Consider the following 21,388-nt stretch of genomic DNA (forward strand, 5'->3'; position numbering starts at 1 on the left):
TAAGTCGTGCCATAGATATATAAGCTCTCTCTCTTATCCCTTACCTGATGGTCTTTAGGTTGTGACCACTTGAAGGGATTTGGTACAAGAGTGAGGGAGGAAGGTTGGTTGTGATGCCAATTATGGCTATGTGTCTTGATAGATTTCTTGTGAAGTTGATTTTAGTGTGAATGATGATTCATGGTTGCCTTTATGTTATTAAGGATGCTTAAGAAGAATTTGTGTAGGCTTACTCCTAAGAGGATGATAGTGTGCCTACCTAGCAAGGTAATTGTGAGGTTATGTTTAGTTAATGGTAGAACCCGTATGCTCAAATTGCTAGTCCCTACATGAGCTTTCTGAGAGTGGAAGGGTGAAGAATATATGCCATAGGTTGGGATTATGATGTGTTTTGAAGTTGACTTTGAGGGTTGCATGTACCATCTAGTTAAGGTGAAGAATAAGAAGTATAAGTGTTGCAACTTCAAAGGGTAAGTTGTCTTTTAATATTGATCTTAAGTATGGTCATTTGAGTAAGGTGCTTAGATAATACCTAGGCATAGTTGGTTGGTAGACCCCACCAAAAGTGGTGATAAGGGTTGACATGGTCTAGAGTTGTTGATCCAACTTTAGTGAAAAAGAAAAAGGTTTCTTGGTCAAAACTCCTCTAAGTATCCCCTAAGGTTTAACCAAGAAAGGATGTCTAACCCTAAGTCTCAAAGAGTTAGTGGTAGTGGATCTTAAGGGTTCCGGTATGTGTTTTATGTTTTATTGAGTTGAATTTCAGAATTTCTATGGTTCAAGGGTAGAAGAAGATCCTCTATAGATTATAGATGAGGTACCTAAGGTGATGAACCTTATAGGACTAATCCGGAACTACTTGTCTTTTATGACTTGATAAATAAGATATGGTGAACTTTTGGGTTACCCTTAGTATTCATGAGTTTTGTTATGACCATATGTGGTTGATTAGTATAACCCAACTTAGTCCTTATGAGTTTTATTATGTGATGGATTTTGATGAATAATGGTGGTTAAGTGGTGCCTAAAGATGTTGATTGAGTAAACTCCTTTTAAGAGGGTAGAGGGGAAATCCTCAATGGTTTAGAATCACATTGTTTAAGGGAATGATGTTGTAAAGAGTTTGTTTAGGCTTACCCCAAGTGAGGGATAATGTGCTTAGATGGTAATGTTATTGATTGTCATTGCTATTCATAAATTGAGTTTGCTTGAAATTCTCCATTTAAAGAACCACTTTGGGTGATGGATATGAGAAGTTGAGTATTTTAGATGTTCATGTTTGGACTTACTTGAAATCCTCCCCTTATGGAGTTTACTGAGTTTGAAGAATTTATTTCCGGTTGGTAGATTCCATGATACTTTGAGTGATGGTGGTAAATTGCTAGTGAGAACCTCTCTTATGTGGAAGTGCCAATTGGGATCTTAGACCTATAAGTTAAGAGGTGGGAGAGTAAGGAAGTGCTACCATGTGAATATGAGGAGTGGTATTTTAGTAGGGGTCTTTGTGAAAGGTTCTTAATTGGGAGGTCAAGGGCTAATGCGATGTCCCAATATCCTTATGTTCCCTTTTATTCCTCCTCTAGCTTAAAGTTATTAGTTCTCCTTAACTCATTTAATGATTGTGGAGTCTTGGATGTTATGTGTGTCCTATAATTTCCATGTTCCATAGAGTAACTTTTGCTAACCTTGGTAGGGTTTGGATGCATGATTAGTAGACTTATATTAGTTTTCGAGCCCGGTAAGGTGTTAATGAGTCTTGGCAAAGCTTAGGGTTGTTCGAAAGGAGTAGTATTTGAGGTTTTTGTAAAAAAGGAGCTTACTCCCAAGCGGGAGATCATGTGCTTGGATAGCAATTTTGACTGAGAGTCCCAAAATCCTCATCTCTTCTCCTATTTCTATTCTAGCTTGAGACCAAGAGTTCCTTTATGGGCTTGTTTTATGTTTAGGATTCATGAGTGTGTTGGAATTTGCCATGATCTCCTTATGTTAAGTTATTATTTTGAAAAAAAAATGGATTTCTCATGATTTACATATTTCTCATGTTGTTGTGCATCTTAGTATGGTGATTGCATATTTGACTTCATGAGATGATGAGATGAAGATGCTTGTTAAGTTTTTGTGGAAATGGCACATTGGCTCCATAATGTTGTATTGATCTTTCTTATAGTGGAGGAAACGATAGTTCCTCCTATGAGTATGTGATTGCTATAGTTTGGAAGTGTTGGTGAATGCTCACTCCAAAGGAGGAGATGGTGTGCCTAGCTAACATTGTGTCATATGTGATTTTTATATTCTCATGATTTCCTTATGATGGATATGCCTTGAGAATTCATGTTTCGAGATAAAATGAGTTTTTATGTCTCATATTCCTTATGTTGATAGGCAATTAGAGTAAGTAGCTTATATGATTCATGAGGTGAATGATTTAAAAGTAGTTTTAAGAAGTAATTGCATAGTTGACTTAAGATGTTATGATAAGCATGATTTGAATTGGAGAAGGAAATTCCTCCAATAAAATGAAATATGTCTAAGTTGTATATATGTTGAGTTTGTAGAGGTTGTCCCTAGTTTCTCATGTGTGAAATATGTTTAAATGGAGGTTTTCTCCTAAGTAGTGCATTGGTTATATGTGATCTATTGTGCTTCATGAAAATAAGATATGATCATGCTTTAGCTTGGAGTTGAGAAATTCCTCCTTGAATGAAATGCTTTTCGGAACTAAATTGCATAATGTGCTTAATGATGTACGGACCATGTAATGACTAGGAGAAGGTAGTTCCTCCCATGAACATGAGAAATGTTGATGTTGGTGCGTAATGAGTGGTAGAAGTAGTTCCTACTTCCTTATGTTTGCATTGACTATGTTGAATTGGATTTTAAGTTCCTCCTTTTGAAAATGATGCTCTTTGTGTTTGGTGTATTTTTGAGTTGTACATCATATCATTGATTACATGCTTATTGGGCTACTAGTGTGAGTCATTTACTCCTTATGATGTTTTAAGTGTCATTCGGGGACGAATGTTCCCAAGGAGGGGATATTGTAACACCCCGTAAAAACCTAGTAAGACCGAGCTAGGGCTTGACTAAATCGAGTAGGTTGAACTAGAGCCTAACGTATGAACCTTATAAGTGTATGTATAAATTGGAGATATAAAAGGGTCCAACAATTTGGCAAAGTATAAGTTTAAGGGAGGGTTCAAGGAAGGCGAAATGATTCACCTTCATTAGAAGATTCCTTGAACCAATGCCTTAGCCAATTTTGACAAAGTATATTTTCAAGAGAGGGTTCGAGGGAGGTGAAAGACATCATTGCCCTTAGAAGCTCCCTTGAACAAATGCCTTAGCCGTCTGGGCAGAAAGGGCATCCGTTCAAGAGAGGCTTCAAGGCACATGAAGCAGTTCACAGACCTTAGAAGCTCTCGTGAACAATGCCTTAACCATTTTAGGCATAAAGGAAGTTCACTTGAGGCTTCAAGATACGTGAAACAGTTCATTGTAGTTGAAGGGCCTCGTGAACTTTGCCTTAGCCATTTTGTCAAGTTGGCAGTTCACGCTTGGGTTCAAGGGACTAGAAGCAGTCCATTGCCCATAAAAGGTGCCTTAAACAATTACTTAGTTTTTTTTTAGGGGCTTTAGACGTGAGGGTATAAAAACAAGAAGGGCCCCACCGAATGGGGACCACCACGCGTGGGGGCTGCCCCAGGACACTATGCAGTGCACGTGTGAATGTGGGGGCCCACTGCCATGTACTCCCTTGTAGACTTATGCCTTAGCTTTAAAAAGCTAAAAGCAAGTCCAAGAAAGGGTTTAAGGAAGGTACATCAATTCAAGGGCCTTGAGAGCTCCCTGGGTAATTGCCTTAGTTTAATTTAGGCAATCCAACAGAGGCACAAAAGGGGTAATTTCATAATTTCCTTCTTAGTCCAAATTAAATGGGTATAGTCTATATGACTTTTAAATAAATATATATATGGTATAAATAGGCCTTTTGAATACTCCCATGGATATGCCTTAGCTTTAAAAAGCCAAAGGCAAAGTCCAAGGCTAGTGGACCACTTCAAGGACCTTAAATGCTTCCTTAAACATTTCCTTAGTTTTTTGGCCAAGTCCATATGTGCAGGGGCATTTTCGTAAATATTATTTTAAAGTTAAATCAGAAAGTGGGTATATTTTATATTATTTCTACATAACTATATAAGGGGTTTTATATTAAAATATCCCCAAAATTAACCGCTTTCAAAAACACCCACTTCAAAATAAAAAGTTCATCTCTTCTCCAATATTTCTATCTCTACAAGTTCCTCCATTGAAGAACACCAAAAGCTTCAAGATTAGGGTTCAAGCTCCAAGGTTTTCACTCCAATTTCGTGGAAAAGATTTAATGAAGGTATGTGAGTCTTTTATTCTTGGTTAGCTATCACCAAGAAGCCCTTTCAACTAAGTTTTCAAAGATCCCCAATTTCTAGGTTTTCAATCAAATTGGTAGGTCTCTTTCTAAAATCGATTCCATTGATCTATAATGGTTAATTATGATTATATATGAATGTTTGTGGATGAATTCATGTAATTGTTATGGTTTTTGAACAAATTCCCACAAGACCCATGATTTCACTTCTTTCTCAAATCTAAACCCTAGTATGTATTGAATGATGAATGAAGGATGAGAATCTAGTATATTTTTATGTAATTAAGTATTGAATTGTGATGTTATCCTACATGGTGTATGAATATCACGAAAATAGGGTTGAATATTGAAGAAAGCCTTGATGGCTATGAATGAAGGTTTTCAATTGGTAAGTAGCCTTCTATTGAATTGTTGATCCACTTGTGGGGGAGATGTATACTTATTATATATCCTTTGAATGAATGATTTGATCCACTTATGGTGGAGGTGCTTACTTGTTAGTATGAATTGTAGTGTTGAAACAAGGTCCCTCTTCCCTACAACCCAAGATATGACTAAGTATGATATGTTATGAATATGAATGAGATGTTATGAACATGGTATGGTCTATGTGTTGAATTGTATGAGGTTCTATAGTGGAAGGACCCTACCCATATAAACCCCTATATGAATGTATGATCTTATACATGCTATGAATGACCTACTTGAACGATGAATGTATCCATGTCTATTATGATGAAGGTTGGGTGTGTGGTATAGGATCTTTAAATGCAATATATGTGAATTATGCATGACTTGGGATATTATGAATGTGTTGTAATCCTTTTTGAAGGGAAGTTCCTTTAATGATAATGTTGTTGCTATTGTGCCATTGTGAGGACAACTATGTACACACACACTCCATGCATAAATATGAATATGATATGTCTATGGTGTAAATTGAAAGGCTGATTCTCATATGCACATTTACATACTATTATGCATGAAATGTACATGACCATGAAGATGAGACTATGTATGCTAGGATATGAGTATGAATGTTATGTTATGATTATGGTAGTGTTGATATGTCGAATAAAACGTAATTCTCATAAACACTATATGAATATGAAATGAATGAACATTCTCACATGTTGGTTTTATGATGAAGGGCTATTCTCATCTTTGAAACCTTTGAGCTATATGATGAATGATGGGTTGAGTCCCTAATGCATTCCTTATTGAATTAAATTGTAAGTAAAGGGTTAATACTACTTTAAAAGGGAATTGTGCTTAGCACCGAGTGAACATGAAAATGAGATGGAAGCTTTTTTTTTTAACAAGTCCAGCTTCCCATATGGGTCCCTTTTAGGTTTAGCAAGTCCGGGTTCCCGATATATATATTGTCTCATGAGATGGAAACCTTCTACGTTTAGCAATCTCCTTGTTCCATAACTATGTTTGCCCACATAGGTATTAGCTAGTGGATCCACCTAGAAGCTATTATGATGGTTCTACCTTGGCAAGTAGAATACTGTCTTTTCGGTGTAGGAATAGAACACTGAAAATATTTCTTGGTAAGTTTGCTAAGTAGGAGTGGGGGTATGGGACTTCACTCATACATTGCACTAGTAGACTTGGTAGGATGTGGTAAATGGTTCCTTTACATATTGTTATGACATGAATGCATGCATGTATATTGAATGAATGGTTGCTATGACTAACTTGTCTTTATATTCAAAAGGTACACATGATTGGTTCTCTACTTATGACTATTGTTTATAATGAGGTCTAAACGATAAAGTGCATGACTAAGGTAGCCCTATAGGAATGCTTAGTGAGGTTAGTATTATGGGATGCTAATCACACATTGCGCAAGTGTTCCCTAGGGGTTACTAATGTAGTGGCTTCACTATGAAATGTGATGTAAAATGGATTACATCAAGCCTATCCATTCACTAACTTCAATGCTTTGATTGAGTGTTCACAAGGATGGAGGTTGTTTGGCATATATGGATGCCAATGAGGGAGTTCCATGCCTTGCATGGGAACATATGCACCTTTGGAGGGAAACTCCCCAGTTTGGGGCAACACCATGCTTGGATGATAGCTTGGAGCATGAGAGGCCTAACGAAGCGAGGAGGAGCAAGTGAAGAATGTGCTCCATTCGGCGAGCTGAAGGACACTTCGGCGACTCACCAAAGCCCTTTGGCGAGGGTTCCAAGATCGCCAACTAGCCCAAGGAGCTATGAAGGGGAAAAATGCTCATTAGGCGAGCTGAAGGCCATCGACGCATCGCTAAGTGGATTGGGCGATGGTCCCCAGATCACCCAAAGTTCCAGTAGCTCCCCAGCCAAGGCAAGGAACAGGATTCCTCGCCGACCACATTGGGCGCATCGCCGAGCCATTAGGCGAGCCCGACTTGGCTCACCCATTGGCCCATTTCGGGTCACCTTTGGGCCCATTTATGTAATAAGTCCTTACACTATAAATAGGTGTCTTAGGGTTCATTTTAGGGTTAGACTATTTTTAAAATATTGATGAATGATAAATTTAACTCCTTGTGTGAGTGTTGAAAGCTCGGTAAGCTTTTGTTAAACATTGTTTAGAAATGAGGGTTGCTTGGGATATCGATTCCCTTGAGGTCTTCGTAATCGATAGGTGCTATTGTAGGATTAACAGATCGAGGTCATTAGGTTTAATATATCCTTTGATTGCTTTTTGTTTCCACTTTGTGTGTCTATCTATTTATCTTGATTTGGTACTTGTAGCAACAAACACAAGACTAGAATCGTAGGAACGATATTAAGCTTGGCTCTGATACCAAATGATGTAATTCTCAGTAGAAGAATCAGAACAAACAGCGGAAAAAAAAAGAAGTATAGAAGAAAAGGCACAAGATAAGAAACAACTGGCAACTAAAGGATGTATTAAATCCAATAACCTCCAATCTAGATCCAAACAAGTACCAAATAAAGATAAATAGATAGACACATAAAGAGGAAACAAAAAGCAATCAAAGGGTATATTAAACCCAATGACCTTGATCCGTTAATCCTACAATAGCACGTACATCTTACGAAGACTTCAAGGGAATCGATATCCCAAGCAACCCTAATACCTGAACAATGTTCAACAAAAGCTTACCAAGCTTTCAACTCTCACACAAGGAGTTAAATTTATCATTCATCAATATTCAAAATAGTTTAACTCTAAGACACCTATTTATAGTGTAAGGACATATTACATAAATGGGCCCAAAAGTGACCCTAAATGGGCCAATGGGAGAGCCAAGTTGGGCTCTCCTACTGGCTCGGCGATGCGCCCAATGTGGTCGGCAAGGAATCCTGTTCCTTGCCTTGGCTGGAGAGCTACTGGAACTTTGGGTGATCTCAGGACCATCGCCCAATCCACTTGACGACGCGCCGATGGTCTTCAGCTCGCCTAATGAGCATTTTTACCCTTCATAGCTCTTTGGGCCAGTTGGTGATCTTTGAGCCCTCGCCAAAGGGCTTTGGCGAGTCACTAAAAGGCTTTGGTAAGACGCCAAAGTGTCCTTCAGCTCACCGGATGGAGCACATTCTTCACTTGCTCCTCCTCGCTTCCTTAGGCCTCCCATGCTCCAAGCTATCATTCAAGCATGGTGTTGCCCAACTGGGATCTTCTTCAAGGTGCATATGTTCCTATGCAAGGCATGGAACTCCCTCCTTGACATCCATACATGCCAAACTGCCTCCATCCTTGTGAACACTCCATCAAAGGATTGAAGTTCGTGAATAGATAGGCTTGATGTAATCCATTTTACATCATTCTCCCCTTCTTGGAAAGGATTCGTCCTCGAATCCATACCTTACTAAACCATAGGGGAAGCAAACAAGACAAAGATCCTTATGGCATGAGGGTTAGTGTTAGCAATAACAAGTTCATCACCATGCCAAAGATGCACAAACTTAACATATAACCAAGCATCACAAATATTAACAAAGGGTTTGCAACCCATCAAAGTAAAAGATACTTGGCTACTAAAGAAACATTGACAAAGGAGTAGAGCGAAGGAACTAATACACTTAAGCAACTTCATATGTAAGCCCTCATTGGTTCCACATCCAAATAAGCACAAGCCCTCCCTTATGTCAAGCAGCAAAAGAACACTCGTATACCTAAGTGTGAAGGCATAGGCAGTGTTGACCCAAGTTAGGACCCCATCCAATGCACTAGATAACTTTAAGAAAGTAAATATTCCCAATTCATGAGCAGGTTCATGTACATAGGTATTTCCCACCAAAATTGGTAAACATACCTCATTCAAGCACATAGGATCAAGTAATAATACCAAAGAAGAATCATAAAATTGACAGACGGTGTTACTACTACACTCAGCACACTTAAAGTCGACATTAGGGACAAATGGAAAAGGGTCGAATAGCATCGAGTCAAAGAGACTCTCATTTGTCCAATTTATACCACTACTAAAATAAGATATGCAACCCACACAAGTATGAGTATCATCATATATGCAAGTAGATAAAAGTGAGTCCTCGAATCTAGACCTTGTAAAACCATATATATCATAAGAAATAAGCTTATCCTCTTAGCATGAGGGGTAATACAAAGGTTAACGCTTAAAATAATTAACCGAGAAGATTCAAAAAAGGGGAACAAACAAATATCCTTTATGGTCATGGCTATGAACCCCACAAATGGAGAACAAGGAAAATGGTCATTCTTCTCAACAACAAGGGAACACTACTCAAAAGATGATACTCCCACCAGTTTAACTGCCTTCATGCAACCACCGGGATCAAAATAATAGGATGTCCACAGAACTGTATCATACCAACAAGTGTAGACCACAATGACATCCTGATCCACATGCAATGCACATTTCATCCAACTAGGGATTTCATCATATGCAAAGAGATAGTAAAGGAAGGTACAAACCTTACCTTATCTAGGCAAATATCTCCTACCCCCATGAAATGCACATTCAACAAGATCATGCTTAGGGTAAGAAATAGAAAAGGGGTCTAGGAAGCTATCCTTCCCCACACACAATGTAGGCTCTTCAAGTGGATGGGAAAACCTCAAGAAGAGCTGTCTTGTATAGGGAAAGGAATCAACAATGTCGCCCACCTTATGCCTTCCATTTTGACCAGGCATTCCCACATGAATTCCACAACTCAGCTCACTACCGGGGTCAAATGGAAAGGTCTTCCAAGAACTTGGATCAAGTGCACCTCCATTTATCAGGTGGTCACTCGTTCTTCCCAACAACATATTCCACTCAACAGCATGAGCATCATCATATGTAAACAAATAATAGTGAAAGGTGTCTCTCAAATCAATTTCCTCTAGGGTGTTTACATGGGTATGACTACGAATAGGCCCAAAAGCACTGGTCATACCATTAAGAAGTGAAACACACCAAGAAGAAGAGATAATGGGAAAACAAACACCACCTTCCTCCTCATCACCTTTCTTCCCCACAAGAGTACTCTCATCTTTCAAGAAGAGATTTCCATTTTTGGGAGAGAAAGCCTCAAACCATAGTGGGTTACTATAACAAGTATAACTATCAAGAACTATACTGCTCTCAAGATTCACACCACTAGGTACATCACTAGGAGTGATTTCATCATCTTCAAAAAGGATATTGTACTTAAAAAGGGAATTATCAACCACAAGGGAAGAATTAAAACATGCAAGTTCACCCTCAAAAAGACACATATCATATTTCGAAGCATCTTCAAGCACAGGGTCTCTATGAGCATAGAAAACAATTGGATTAGCCACAAAAGACATGCTCAAAGAGTCACTCCTTATCAAATGATCAACATCTTCATTAGTACCACCAAATTGAGGTTTCTTAATCACATTACAAGAACCCTCAACTAGTGAACTACACTCACAAACAGGTTGATCAATACAATTATTACAAAATAATGAGCTAGCATTCAAAGCATAGGTGCCAACACTAGGTGGACACAAATCGATCTTACTAGAAGAATCAATTCGGTCATCAATAGAATCAACTAGTGTATCCACATTCTCAACAACCACATTATCAATACAAGGTAAAGAATCAATAGGCTCACTTAAAGACAAACTAACATTCACACTTTGTTCATTTGTAATGGCAAAAGTGTTAAGTTTAGCTATTGTACTTTGATGCCCACAAGAAAGATCTTATTTACCCTCAACTGACACTCCCTTAGGAATGTTTGGACAACCCATAAGTGTATCTATTGAAAGGGCTTCACGAGGATCTTGCAAATGGAAAGAAATAGAATGGGGAGGGGAAGAGTGAGATGGGTTAGCTTGCAACTCATTATCCTTAAGGATCAATTCACTTTCGACTCCCACTTCCTCCCTCATCTCTTTATGCTCAGCCACCAACAACTTGGCCTCTCCGGTCAACTTCCTCTTTTCTACTTCTCCTTGGGCCTCAGCCTCCACATGTCCTTCCTCCTTTTTGCTTTTATCCCTCAACTCATCCATCTTTCGATACAACTCTATGACTTGGGATGGTGACATTGGCTTATGGACATATTTATACCCCATCGACATGACGGTATAGGTGTTGTGCCTTCCATCATGTATTGACGTGTGGCTGTGTTGCCAAGGCCTTCCGAGTAGTACATGACTAGCTTGCATGGGAATCACATCACAAAGTACATCATCACGATATTTCCCAATTTGGAACTTAATCAACACTTGTTCATGTACCCTCAATTCCTCCTCATTTAACCATTGAAGTGTGTATGGTCTAGCATGCTTAGTGGTAGGAAGCTTCAAGTAGTCCACCACAACCGTGCTAGCAAGGTTGGCACAACTTCCACTGCCAATGATCAAAACACATACTTGGCTCTAGATAAGGCACTTCGAGTAGAAGATATTCTCCGTTTGCTCGTGCTTGATCATAGCCTTCCTAGGTATAGTTCGTCTTACTACATAAGATGGCAATGTGAACCCTGTCTCTTTGGCCCAAATCCCATCCTCCACCTTGGTCAGTCTAGAATTCATCTCAAATACACGACCTCTAAACTCAGCCAAGCTTCCATCCAATATCCTTATCATCCGACTCTCTTCTGTAGGAGTACTCATGGAAGATTCTAAGGTAACCTTTCCCTTTGGAGGGTAGGTTTTGCTTCTGGTTTCCATGGTACCTAGCAATAGGAAAGACTAAACAAAAATAATAAACAACAAAGTTAGCGTTAATGAAAATGAACTCACAATCACTCATGTTTATACACATTTGATTGCCTCTCAAATTGGAGTGGCTAATGTTGAAGATTGCTTATACTCGATTGATCACAAAAGAGTCAATTCTACTCTTGGTCGTAATGGATTTTTGTTTGAAGAAGAATGGATGACTTAATGTCAAGAAGTTAACTACGAAGTAAAATGAATAAAAGCACGAAAAGAAAAGGACGAACAAATAAGTGAATTCAATAACCAATAGTTAACAAGTAGGTAATTACAGGTTGAAAATCAATTTAGGAAGGACACTTAGAAAGCTTACCTTTTGTAATGCAAGTGTTGGATTCATCCCAAAGAAATAGTAAATGGAATAGCCTTACATACCTCAATTCCCAATTTGTATAGCTTACGAGGTGTCAACCTGTCCTTTAACGTCATAGTCTTCATCTACAACAACAAATCATTATGGATAATATTAGCAGCTTACCAACCAACTCGGGATATTTCAACTCATCAAAACAGTAGCAAGGCAGCCAGCCCATAATCCTTCTAATTGATTATTTTCTTTCATAAATTATGTCCGTTATAGTTATTTACACGTAACAACCTTCCCATGGAATGGGCAGTGAGCTTACCAAAACTTTATTTTAATGGTGCATCACCATAGCTTATAAATCTGCCCCCTACAGCTTTCCACAATCATTCTTTAAGTACATGCATGACCTCCCATAAACAAATCAATACAATAGCAGTCCTCAACACTCAAAAATAATCAAAAGACTTGAATTTATGGTTTTCAATCACCATCCCACGAGTTGCAATAAACAAGTAAGTATAGAATTCTCAAATAAACTAATAATTAGAGGGTGTGGCAGTGCCCTTACCTTGGTTATCTAAATATGTTATTCTTCTTCAAATACTATTTTTGTAACCATCTTTTAATCTTTGAAATAGAGTGGCAGAACCTTGGCTGCCAACACATATAGCTATCTCTAATTTACTCCCCTTGAAGAACTATCCAATATACTTGAAACAATAGAGGAGAGAAGGTGATCTTGAGGCTGCTTTGAAAGAAACAAGATAAAAAAAATAGTTAGAACCCTAGTGGGAATATTGGGTGGCTATTTCATCTTGAGAGAGAGAAATATATGAACTAGAGAGCTTAAAATTTGGATAAGAGGAAAATGAGATATTTGTATCAAATTTTTGGCCTTAATAGGTTCTCTTTTGCCACCTTTATTGTACTTCATTTGTAGCCAATATGTGTCTTTAATTTAGGCCACTCATTTAAGTAGGTGATGCACCTACTTTTCCATTCAAATTATTTCTTGTGGGCTTTTAAAGATTGGGACTTGGCTGTCCATTTTCGTCTTATTCTTATATTCAACTTGGGCCAGATTAATGCAAGTAGGTGTAGTGTACTTGGCCCTATAGCATGGTCGAAAGAGTCTTAGTAGGTGATGCACCTACTTGGTCCTTTGGGCTGGTCAATAAGTCAAAGTAGGTGATGCACCTACTACCTAAGTTAAGTCAAGCAAGCACCTCAATATTTTATTCCATTTCTAGACCTTAATACCTTTAACTTAACTTAAAACTTATATACAGTATGTCACTTTAAACTTTAGACACAAATACAACCTTATGATCTCAAGTTTAAATACTTCCATGGACGTCAACTTAATAGGGTCGCATCAAAATCTACAGACAGTTCACTTTAAACATATTTTATTGTCACTAGTCGCATAGGAAACCAAGTCAATAACTATACCACAAGGCAACTTATAAGCATCATATAAATAGAACTAATACACGTAGAATACGGGGTGTTACAAATATAACCCAATGACCTCGATACGTTAATCCTAGAATACCACCTACCTCTTACGAATACCTCAAGGGAATCGATATCCCAAGCAACCCTCGTTTCTAAACAATGTTCAACAAAACCTTACCAAGCTTTCAACACTCACACAAGGAGTTAAATTTATCATTCATTAATATTCAAAATAGTGTAACCCTAAGACACCTATTTATAGTGTAAGGACATATTACATAAATGGGCCCAAAAGTGACCCGAAATGGGCCAACGGGCGAGCCAAGTCAGGCTCGCCTAATGGCTCGGCGATGTGCCCAATGTGGTAGGCCAGGAATCCTATTCCTTGCCTTGGCTGGGGAGCTACTGGAACTATGGGCGATCTGGGGATCATCGCCCAATCCGCTGGGCGATGCGCCAATGGTCTTCAGCTCGCCTAATGAGCATATTTCCCCTTCATAGCTCCTCGGGCTAGTTGGAGATCTTAGAACTCTCGCTAAAAGGCTTTAGCGAGTTGCTGAAGTGTCCTTCAGCTCGCCGAATGGAGAAAATTCTTCACTTGCTCCTCCTCGCTTTGTTAGGCCTCCCATGCTCCAAGCTATTATCCAAGCATGGTGTTGCCCAACTGGGAGTAAAACTATTGAAGGAGTATAAGTTTAGAGAACAATTTTCCGTAAGTTGAGGTAAGGTTAGTCCCCTATTTTGTCTCACTATAGATATCAGATTGGGTGAGATTTCTCTACATGTTTTACTACAAGTTCATGAAAAAATGATCGGAAACAGTGAGTCAAAGTTTTATTGATTAGTTTAGAAAGGTTTGGGGCTGTCTATACGTGGTGAAGTTTGGAGAAGTACTGGGTGGATGGTTGGGCTTATTAGTGGTAAAAGAAATGGTTTTATTCCTATATATGGTAGTGAGAGTGTTGTTTTTATGTATGAGGTTGTTGGGTGTTGAAACACCATTTATGAATAATAGAGCTTTATGCCCGCTAGGTGTTCGACATAATGTCGTAGTGGTCCATTACTTGACCTATTGACCCGATTGTGATGTAATCGATATACTTTGTAGATTATCATTTGTAATATTTGGCTAACCTTAAGAGAAAGTCATGTGAAAGGGTTTAGGGAAGAAATGAAAATACACCATTTGAGTTGTGGGTTGTGTGGGTGTGCAGCCCCTTAGGTGTGTATTTACTGTTCTGGATGTTGTAAATCCCAGGTACTATCGGATGACCTCATGGGAAGGTCATAAATGGTGTAAACATGGTGATAAAGGAATTATTGAAGAAAACACCCATTAGTAGAGGGATTTTGAGCTTGCTGCTCGACTACAGTTTTGGTAAGTCGAAGTGATCCAACCTTGTTTATTAGATGTCTTTACACATGATTAAGGATTTAGGTTGAAAATATTGAGGGATTAGCCATTAGTTATGATTTATTTGGATATTCAGAGTACATGAAGGCATAGATTAATAACAAGCAGGAGAATAATTGGTTATATATGAAATAAAGGAGAAAAATATTTGACTACTATAGAATAGTAAAGTTCTTGGGTAGTATAAAAAGGGAACATATGTGATTATTAGAAGAAACATTGACATAGATTGTGCCCTTATTACAGAGGATGTTTATCATGTATTGACCTGAGAAAGAAATATCGATTCTTTAATTTTAACCAACTCCAATGGCATACCTAAAAATATTCTCTGAAAAACTTTTCAATTTTTTTAATTAGAGACAAAATTCATTTTTTATTGACATTGAATTTTGGGTGTTTAGTATTAATAATACCTACAACAACAGAGAGTGTGATCGAAAGGACACTTCTGTAGGAGATAAATTTCACCTTGTGTGGTTCCCTTAAATACACTTGCATCATTTGTATGAAAGAAAGATGGTTTCTTACCTTAGATTTAATCAACTTAGAAAGGAGCGAGTTCTGACGCTTGGAATAATGTGTCATCATTGGAAGATGGCATGGGAACAATTGCATATGCTTTATGGTGAGTAAAGAAACACAAGTACAACTACACCATCAATGAGTTAGAACTAGCAATTGTGTCCTTGCATTTAAGATTTGATAGAATCTTTCTATATGATGTCTCTTTGTTTGCAAAGGCTCTAGTTGCTTATATGGTTGTACATGTTACATGTCCTATGCCTTATTATGGAATATTTTTCCATTTGTTACATATTCTTTTTTGGATTACTTGCATGTACGTATTGTTTGCTTCATAAAGCTCTTGATGTGTTGGACCTTGACATACACAGAACTAACCAAAAAAAACTAAGGTAGAGCTACTTCAAGAGTTATATCTCGTACACGTACTATTTCACAGTCTATGAAGTGTTAACATTTAGGGGGCCCATAACTTATCGTAATATTGAAGTCATAGAGCACTTGTCACTAGAGAAAGTTCTAATGTCTATCCTTCACTAATATATTATAAGGTTCAAAGTTAAGAATTCAGTCTCCGTTAGAGTGTTGTGTAGGAGTGTAAGAGATTCAAAGGGGCACTTAAAAATTGAAAAGCTCTATAAAGTTAAAGAATCCATGTTGTTCCAAAAATGTCATGAGATTTTGACATCATTTATCTTCTTTACCTGATTATAAGGTTCACATGCATCTATTCACTTGTTAATAGGATCACTTAATTACTTGTTAACATCAGTTCATTTGATATTTTAGCCATGCGTCATAAGTTCAAATGTTTAGATCATACTTGTGATTGCATATTCAAAAAAGTTCAACATCAAGCTAGTGTATAAGTAAAAAGATATAAAGGCAAGTCATACCACATAGAATTGTTTTACTTGAAAGTATGTCGCAGAGAGGAAGCCTTACATTTTTTTTTTGACTATTAAGTATACTTTAGCTGTTTAAATGTCGTGCAAGGCTTATTCGTGTACAAAGGAAATTTTGAAAATCTTTTTACAGATATGCTAGAGTCGACATTATTTTGAGCTATACCACTCATTCGAGAACGAATGATCCAAAGGGGGGATGATGTAACACCCCATACATTTCAACATGTATACGACTAAGTTAATACTGATGAAAGTATTTAAACTCGAGAAGTAAGGTGGTTATTAAGCTTAAATTTTAGAGTTGAGTGTTAACTTTAAATTAAAAGATTAGAATTTGGAGAATGAGATAAAATAAATGAGGCGCCTACTTGACTAAATTAAGCTAGTAGGTGACAAGTAGGTGCATTACCTACTTAGACTTTTTGACCAACTTAATAAGATTAAGTAGCTGCATCACCTAGTTTGACATTTGACCAACTTAAAATGGCCTAGTAGATGGATCACCTACTTGGCAATTTGTGGACAAAAATGAAGAAGATAGAGGTAGTGGAGTGCCAACAATTATAGGGTCATATTTGGCTCATTCATATCTTAATTCTTGCATAGAAAAAAAGGAATTTATCTCCATCACTCTCTCTTTCCCTCAATGATTATCACAGCTACCTTAAATATACTCCATGGTTTCTTGAAGAAACCTTCCTAATTTCCAGCTAAGGTAAGTAGAACCCTCATGGTTTAGCTTGATTATCCCATGAGATTTCATATTTTTCATGTTTAAATATGGTGCAGACCTTTCCCTAAGTTGTCTGCTCATGTTTTCTTCGTTAATAAGAGAGTTTCTCTTCCTATTTTGTTCAGGTGTGAAGGGTGATTAAAACTATTGAAGGAGTGCAAGTTAAGAGAACAATTTTCCATAATTTGAGGAAAGGTTACTGCCCCATTTTGTCTCACTATAGATATCAGATAGGGTGAGATTTCTCTACGTGTTTTACTACAAATTCATGAAAAATTGAGCGGAAGTGGTGAGTCAAAGTTTTATTGATTATTTTTGAAAGGTTTTTGGTTGTCTATACGTGGTGAAATTTGGAGAATTACTGGGTGGATGGTTGGGTTTATTAGTGGTAAAAGAAATGGTTTTATTCTTATATATGGTAGTGAGAGTGTTGTTTGTATGTTCATGGTTGTTGGGTGTAGAAACACCATTTATGAATAATAGAGCTTTATGCCCGCTAGGTGTTCGACATAATGTCGTAGTGGTCCACTACTTGACCTATTGACCTGATTGTGATGTAATCGATATATTTTGTAGATTATCATTTGTAATATTTGGCTAGCCTTAAGAGAAAGTCATGTGAAATGTTTTAGGGAAGAAATGAAAATACACCATTTGAATTGTGGGTTGTGTGGGCGTGCTGCCCCTTAGATGTGTATTTACTGTTCTTGATGTTGTAAATCCCAGGTAGTGTCGGATGACCTCATGGGAAGGTCATAAATGGTGTAAACATGGTGATAAAGGAATTAGTGAAGAAAACACCCATTAGTAGAGGGGTTTTGAGCTTGCCTGTCCACTACAATTTTGGTAAGTCGATGTGATCCAACTTGTTTATTAGCTGTTAATATTAGCTCTATTACTTGCCATTAATGCAGAGTAACACCTCAAAGGAAAGGTTGATACAAGGTACCACATAGTATTGGTCGGGAGACAAGGTATGTCAGGCTATTTGATCTCATATCTTTTGGCATGAAGTTCTATATTCTGTGTACCAACAAATTGAGATCTCTAAGTTATCCTCATGGTGAAAGATACAATGTGAGGGTGTACAATCTCCAATGTAGCTAATGGTCTTCCTTATACAGTCCAAGTTCTCAAAATATGTCAGACTACTTCTATACGTGTTCATTATCCAATATTGGTGTGTTTATTCTTCCAAGTACTAGTTGACAATGTACTATAAACATTAAGTTTCATGAGTTATCCACCAAGTCAAATGAAGTTCATTGAGTCAATTAGATCCTGCATTATACATGTTACATGTTTTTATATGTCAGATGCATATTATGTCCATTGTTCATTTTATGTCCCCTTAAGTGGAACTCTTATTTGGGTTCTGTCATGGGATTCATTAGTTTGGATCTTTATGCACTCTTTCATTTGATATCGTATGCTAAGTGTTTATCTATTCATATCATCTTATATAGTCCTGTCTCTACATTTTAGAAGTTACAGTCTCTACTAAGTGCTAAGTTATCGTATGCCCCCATGCGAAATGTCCAAACGTGTTTTAAATGAAGCATCTTGTAAGAAAAATTACTTTCTCAACTGCTATACATCTTAAGGAATCAGTTACTACTTGTAAGGTAGTTTCCACACACCTTCGTTGATCATTTGTATATGTTCTTTCTGCCCAAATGAAGTTCACGAGTCATATAAGTTCCTAAGTAGCACAACAAAGTTACATTTTCTTCCTATATTGTTGTTTTTTGCCTCAATTAATTTATCCACACGTCCACATCACTAGTATATAGTCCTAAATCTCAAAAGAGTCATGAACATCAAAAGAACAATCTTAAAGATTAAAAAGACAAGGTAAAGTGAATCTATATAGTTATGGGTGGTAGCTTAGGGGTTAAAATACCTAGCATGGGCCGATCCTAATTCTTGTGCTTAAGGATGGCACCTCAAGGGTGGTAATACCTAGCATGGGCCGATCCCAATCTATATAATTAAGGGTGGCAGCTCAGGGGTTAAAATATCTAGCATGGGCCAATCCCAATCTATATTATTATGGGTGGCATCCCAGGGGCTAAAAGCCTAGCATGGGTCGAACCCGATTTGTATATTTATGAGGATTGCATCCCAGGGGTTAAAATGCCTAGCATGGATCATCCTCTCCTACCACTAATTAGCTGGTCATTGTGTCACATGCTACAAAGTCTATAAAGAAAAGATGAGTAAACTTATAGCCAAGAATGTAATGTACATGATTCCCCAAGTATAAGCAAAGGTGAATGTAATGTACATGATTCCTCAAGTATAAGCAGAGGTGAATGTAAGGTATGTGATTCCACTAGTATAATCAAAGGTTGTCTCTTATCTTATCTATACATAATATTTGTGCATTTGTACCTGATTTCAGTTGAGCTCTTATTTACATATGGTTACTTTATGCCTCAGTACATTATTTTGTACTGACGTCCCTTTTGGGGGATGCTGTTTTCATCCCACAGGTACAGGTACTCAAGCTAATAAAATATGAGCTCCAGGTTGCTTCAAGGCTTTGCCGAGTCTCTAGTATATTTTTGAGATTATATATTAGTTAAGGGATATGATGGGATCCTGTCCCATTATAAGCTAAGTGTCTATCTTTTGGAGGTTTTGTAGACCAATGTCAAAGTGAAGCGTGATTATGTCTTGTTTTCTAGTAAATAAGGCCTCAACGACCAATCAAGTATATCTATTTTAGGCCTATCTATGTTGGTATTTTATCAGGGTATTTTACGTTTACTCAGCAAATATTTATAACTTCCTTTGTTGCATGTATGATAAGCAAGAGTTATATGTTGGTTCTCTCCGGCCTTTAGGGCATCGGGTGCTTGTCCGTCTCAAAGGGACTTGGGGCGTGACACTTGCTCACTCATTTTGGGCCATAATTTGTCAAGTAGGTGACTCACCTACTTGGACTTGACACTTGGGCCTTTTTGGACTTGACACTTGGGCCTTTTTGGACTTGAGAACATTGGGCCTTGGCTGTCCATTTCCCCTTATTCTTCTAATCAACTTGTGCCAGATTAATTCAAGTAGGTGGTAGCGTACTTGGCCCAATAACATGGTCCAAAGAGACCTAGTAGGTGATGCACCTACTTGGTCCTTTGGGCTGGTCAATATGTCAAAGTGGGTGATGCACCTACTTGTCACCTGCTAGCTTAGTGTAGTCAATCAAGAACCTCAATATCTTATTACATTTCTAGACCTTAATTCCTTTAAAATTTAACTTAAAACTTATAAACACTATGTAAATTTAAACTTTAGACTCAAATACCACCTTACGATCTCAATTTTAAATACTTCCATCGACGTCAACTTAATCGGATCTCATCAAAATCTATGGGTAGTTCACTTTAAACCTATTCTATTGTCACTAGTCGCATAGGAAACCTAGTCCATAATTATACCACACGGCAATTTCTAAGAGTCATATAAAATGAACTAGTACACGTAGATTACGGAGTGTTACATCCTCACCCCCTTATGAGCATTCGTCCTTGAATGATACGTTAAGCTGATTGTTTGGTAAACCTTGAAAATTCATTTGGAGATTTGCGAGAGTTCCTTTGTAAATAGGACTATCCAAAATATATAGACTAACCTTAACACGGATGCATGACGTCTCAATAGATATGGTTCGTGAAATTAGAATATGACAACCCATTTCTTGACCATGTAATTCACTGAAGATACACAAGTAGAACTCATACAAATAAGGAATTTAATGTATCTAAACACAAAACATGAAATTGACATATCAAATGAACAAATGCCAATAGGACTTATGATACTATAACGGGACAACATGATCTCAGATCCTTATGTTGATGTTTAGAATGAGGAGGGGTATTTAGGATCTCTATCATCTTATATCCCTAAGTATATTATGTTACATTCTAGTCCTTCCACAATACTTCAATGGAGTTTACACCTTCTGTGCTTGGCTTCCGGGCCTTAACAATAAAAAATTACTATAGTATCTTCCCAATTTTTTTAATATGGAACTGACACATAAAATCAGAGGCCTAATCTATCGGGGCTCTACTTTCCTTTCTCTTTTATCTTATGACGCTTTTCAAAGGCAAGTCTTATAAGAATGCATAGTTGTTAATATAAACTCTAAAGTTTTATGTTGCACCTTCGGATTAGGCATTATGCTAAGTTATTTATCTATGGTTGTGATAAAATTTACATATATGCCCAACCTTTTTTGGTCAAAAACATAACTACATAATGATACAAAGCCAAAATGTTCAAAATCAAGTCAATAAACACAGAGGGGGCATAGTGTACAGATAAATAAGTCACATTGGGCATGACACATAGTCAGATAAGTACAAAAGGGAGCACATAATATATGGGCATTAAGTTATAGAAATATATGGTGTACGCGTTGATATGATTCATAGGGTAGCGT

This window comes from Solanum tuberosum, unplaced genomic scaffold, assembly GCF_000226075.1.
Source record: "Solanum tuberosum cultivar DM 1-3 516 R44 unplaced genomic scaffold, SolTub_3.0 scf00117, whole genome shotgun sequence".
NCBI classification, from domain to species: domain Eukaryota; kingdom Viridiplantae; phylum Streptophyta; class Magnoliopsida; order Solanales; family Solanaceae; genus Solanum; species Solanum tuberosum.